Here is a 5276-nt window from a genome sequence, read left to right on the forward strand (position 1 = left end):
TTTAATGAGCAAGAGCGTTTTCTCCTCATTATCACCTCCTTAAGCTGAATAGAAGTAGGAGGCCTAGACTTGGCCTTGGGGGTTTTTCGAGGTGATAATGAGATGACATTTTGTCTAACTTGCACCTTATTTTAGTTCCTGGTATATTTGCTTTATTATCTCTACTAGATTTAAGTTGTTTTTGCAGGGACAGTGTCATTTTCAGTGTTGAATTCCTCACTGTGTCCACCAAGGTCATTCTTGTCACACAGTAGGTGTTCAGGCAGCCAGAGATTCAGAGTGTGGTTTCCAAAATTTCTCCAATAATAGAACCAAAGGGGTTAAAAAAAATTAAGAGACTATTGTAGCTCTGGGCAGCAATAACTCCTGATTCATACAAGACTAGTTTCTATGTTTTGATAATGGAGAACTGTCCTTCTAGGGCCAGAAATATTTCTGTGCGCTCTACCAGGACACTCTTTTGGGGATCTAGGTATTAATCAGAATGTTGTTGGTAAATGTAGAATGTGAGTAGTGCATAGTTGAGAATTGCAAGGGTTATTTAATCTACATTTTTTTCTCTTCTTTTTTGAGACAGAGTCTCCCTGGCTCTGTTGCCCAGGCTGGAGTGCAATGGTGGGATCTCAGCTCACTGCAACTTCCGCCTCCCAGGTCAGAGCAATTTTCCTAACTCAGCCTCCCGAGTAGCTGGGATTACAGACAAGTGCCACCGTACCTGGCTAATTTTTGTATTTTTGTAGAGACTGTGTTTCGCCATGTTGACGAGGCTGGTTCTGAACGCCTGACTTCAGGTGATCTGTCCACCTCGGCTTCCCAAAGTGCTGGGATTACAGGCGTTAGCCACCGCACCCTTATTCTTTATCCTGCACTCCATATTCTTTACCCTACATTACAGTGCCTCCCCATGGACACTCAAGGTTCTCCCTAGCTTCCCTCCCAGCCTTGAAACTGTCCCATCTCTCTCCAATCACAGCTCCCTTTAGGAACGCCTGCACTGTTTTCAGCTCCGTGTGTGTGCCATGCTGTGCCTGATCTGTAGGCGAAATGGTATGATTGTTCTTTACTTGTTTGGCTGAGATCTGAGTATCCAAGACCAGAAGGGCAATGATGTTACAATGGGTGCGGCATAGAATTGACTGTGTGCACCATAAACTATGGAATAGATCCTTAATACAGGTGGTTTTATTTAATGCTCAGAATTATCTCATGCAGTATCAGTAAGAGGACATGTAGTATAGGGGTTAGGAATTTACACTGGGTCCACCTATAATCCCAGTGCTTTGGGAGACTAAGCCGGAGGATTCCTTGAGGCCAGGAGTTTGAGACCAGCCTGGCCAAAACAGTGAGACCCCATCACTATAATTTTTTTCTTTTTAAATTAGCCAGGCATGATGGCACATGTCTGTAGTCCCAGATGCTTGGGAGGCTGAAGTGGGAGAACTGCTTGAGCCCAGGAGTTTGAGACTGCAGTGAGGTAGGATCATGTCACTGCAGTCCACTTGGGCAACTACGTGAGACCCTGTCTTCTAAAACAGAAACCAAACAAAACAGACTCTGGAACCAGTCTCTCTAGATGTGAATCACAGCCTTTTGTTACCTGCATGCCCTAGAGCAGGCCATTTACCCTTTTTTGCCTTAGTTTGCTTCTCTATAAAGTGGGAATGATAATAATTGAACTTGCCTCACTAGACTGCATTCAGGATCAAGTAAGTCGGTACAAATAAGACACTTACAACAGTGTCTGGCATGTGTTATACTCTAAAGGTTCTGTTCCCGGGCTAGCTATTTTATTTTTATTTATTTATTATTTATTTTTGAGACAGTCTGGCTCTGCTGCCCAGGCTGGAGTGTAGTGGCATGATCTTGGCACACTGCAACCTCCACCTCCCCAGATCAAGGATTCTTGTGACTCAGTCTCCTGGGTAGGATTACAGGCATTCACCACCCCACCTGGCTAATTTTTGCTTTTTAGTAGAGATGACGTTTCGCCATGTTGGCCAGGCTGGTCTCAAACTCCTGACCTCAAGTGATCTGCCCACCTTGGCCACCCAGAATGCTGGGATTACAGGCGTTAGCCACTGGCCTGGCCAGCCGTCATCTATTTTTGAAATAAAGTGGCAAAGAAACAAAACTTGCAATGATGTCTGCTAAACATGGAATACTTAAGTCTCATATTTCCCCGTGGAGTATCTTTCATCCCTTCTCTCCTACCACATTTATTGAACAATTGAATTAGACCCCTGGGATTCTTTTTTTTTTTTTTTTTTTAGGCAGAGTTTTGCTCTTGTTGTCCAAGCTAGAGTGCAATGGCATGATCTGGGCTCACTGCAACCTCTGCCTCCTGGGTTCAAGTGATTCTCCTGCCTTAGCCTCCCGAGTAACTGGGATTACAGGTGTGTGCCACCACAATTGGCTAATTTTATATATATATATTTTTGATTGATCTTCTGTCTCTTTATTTATAACAATGTTAAATGCAATTGTCTTGTAGCTTGAGTATACATTAAAATACAACAAGCTGTAAACTTGGGTTTTTGGATGTAGGAAATGGTTTCCATCTGTGCTTTGGTCCCCTGATTTCACATATTATAACCTAGTACTTTATTAGTTTAAAAAGAAATTGAGGTTGTTCAAAGTTTAAGCAGTTCATGCTCTCTGAACACACATTGCTATTCCCACCCCACCCCCAATGCACAGGGCCGCAACACCGCGACTTCCGCCCGTTCTCTCCAGTGTGTGTAACAGGGTCACAAGAATTTGACAGCCACATGCTCCAAGAGGGTGGCCCAAGGCTACAGCCCCTCCTTGAATGTTGATCTTCTCTGGGTTTAGTCCAAGTTCTTTAGCTATTGCAACAGAGAGAGCTGCAAAGGCTTCATTGATTTCAAATATATCAACATCCTCCAGTGAGCAACCTGCTTTTGCAACAGCTTGCTTTATGGCTGGAATTGGTCCTATTCCCATAATGGAAGGCGCCACACCCACTTGCGACCAGACACTATCTGTGCTAAAGGTATAAGCCCACGTTTATCAGCTTCTGACTTCTTCATAAGAACCACAGCTGCAGCACAATCATTCATTCCTGAAGCATTAGCTGGGGTGACTGTTCCCGTTCCATCTGTGAGAAAGTAAGGTTTTAGCTTGGACATGGCCTCCATGTTGCTCCCATGGCGAGGAGACTCATCTGTTTTAACTTCAATTAGACCTTTTCTAGATGACACAAAAACTAGTACAATCTCTTTGTCAAAATGGCCAGCTTTCTATGCATTCTCTGTCCTGTTCTGTGACAGAACTGCAACCTTGTCCTGATCTTCTCTACTCACTTGCCACTTTTTGGCTACATTTTCAGCTGTAATCCCCATATGACAGTTGTGAAATACGTCTGTAAGGCCATCAGAGTGTACTGGCAGCCAGTGCCATCTCACCTGTCTTTACTCCTGTTCTCAAGTGAGCCGAGCGAGGAGACTTGCTCATATTTTCTATGCCTCCTGCAACCACAATGCTGGAGTCTCCTATCCCTATTGGCTGGGCCACAAGGCACAAAGCTTTTAGGCCTGACTCAGAGATCATCTGGCAGCTCCACGCTGAAACGGAGTAAGGAATTCCTACACCCACACTGGCTTGTCTAACAGGGTTCTGCCCACAACCTGCTGCCGAAACGTGTCCAAAGATGACCTCAGACACATCGTCCAGAACCACAGTGGCCCTCTTCAAGACGTCTTTGATGACAGTGGAGCCCAGGTCCTGGACTGGAACAGCAGCTGAAACACCATTGAAGGAGCCTATGATGCTCCGTGCCGCTGAGAGATGGCCACGGAGTCTGAGCCTGCATTCACCCTGCACACGACCGCTGCTCCCGCTGCCATCTGCCCTTCGCTGCCTCTAATTTTGTATTTGTATTTTTTTTTTTTTGAGGCGGAGTTTCGCTCTTGTTACCCAGGCTGGAGTGCAATGGTGCAATCATCTCGGCTCACCGCAACCTCCGCCTCCTGGGTTCAGGCAATTCTCCTGCCTCAGCCTCCTGAGTAGCTGGGACTACAGGCGTGCGCCATCATGCTCAGCTAATTTTTTGTATTTTTAGTAGACACGGGGTTTCACTATTTTGACCAGGATGGTCTCGATCTCTTGACCTTGTGATCCACCTGCCTCGGCCTCCCAAAGTGCTGGGATTACAGGCTTGAGCCACTGCACCCGGCTAATTTTGTATTTTTAGTAGAGATGGGGTTTCTCCATGCTGGTCAGGCTGGTCTCGAACTCCTGACCTCAGGTGATCTGCCCACCTCTATTTCCCATATGCTGGGATTACAGTCGTGAGCCACAGTCCATGGGCAATTCTGGGATTCTTTAAGAAACAAGACAGACATGAGCCCTGTCCTTAAGGATACTGAAAAACTGGCTTTCAACAGTCAGAGTAGGTGTTCATCCAAAATATGGTGCAAATGCTCACCCTTAATGACCTCAGTGCTTGTTGTATTCTGCGTTGGCCTTTAACATGCTCTCCTAGGTCACAAGCACGAAAGTCAACACTGCCTTGTGCTGGTTCACAAGATTTCAAAACTTTACCATCTCTGCTTTGGTGAGTTGTTTTTTTTTTTTTTTTTTTGAGACAGAATTTCGCTCAGTTGCCCAAGCTGGGGTGCCGTGGTGCGATCTCGGCTCACTGCAACCTCCGCCTCCCGGGTTCAAGCAATTCTCTGCCTCAGCCGCCCGGGTTTCTGGGATTATAGACCCCCGCCACCACGCCTGGTTAATTTTTGTATTTTTAGTAGAGACCACGTTTCACCATCTTGGCCAGGCTGGTCTTGAACTCCTTCCCTCATAATCCGCCCGCCTTGGCCTCCCAAAGTGCTGGGATTACAGGCATGAGTCACTGCATCTGGCCTGCTTTTGTGACATTTTATCAATAGCCACCACCTCTGAAATTGGTGTCTTAAGGACACCTTGAAAGACCCATGGACATGTCATTATCTTTCATTTGAAAAGAATAGTAGCCACAGTGAGTTGGCCATAGGGTTGGGAAGGAGCAGTTATTTAGCTTGTGACCATATCATGTTGAGTTTTACACTAAGACTCCTTAGATTTGGCTCACACCAGATTGGCAGAGATATTGGCTCGCGGACGTTCAAAGAGGAGAATTCTTTCTGGGGCGGCACTCTCAGCTCAGCTAACCCTCAGCTCAGCTAACTCTCAGCTCAACTGCTGCACTGCTGCCACGTGATTCTTTATGGTTCCCATCTAGCATCTGGCTTCTCCTTACCTGCCTATGAGGCTAATCT

General features: G+C 46.0%; 1 pseudogene; it reads right to left on the reverse strand.

The window, feature by feature from the left end:
• Positions 1-2574: 2574 nt before the first annotated feature.
• Positions 2575-3866, reverse strand: LOC100408217 (acetyl-CoA acetyltransferase, cytosolic pseudogene; annotated as a pseudogene).
• Positions 3867-5276: the final 1410 nt, after the last annotated feature.

The sequence above is a fragment of the Callithrix jacchus genome, chromosome 15 (genome assembly GCF_049354715.1).
Source record: "Callithrix jacchus isolate 240 chromosome 15, calJac240_pri, whole genome shotgun sequence".
Lineage (NCBI taxonomy): Eukaryota > Metazoa > Chordata > Mammalia > Primates > Cebidae > Callithrix > Callithrix jacchus.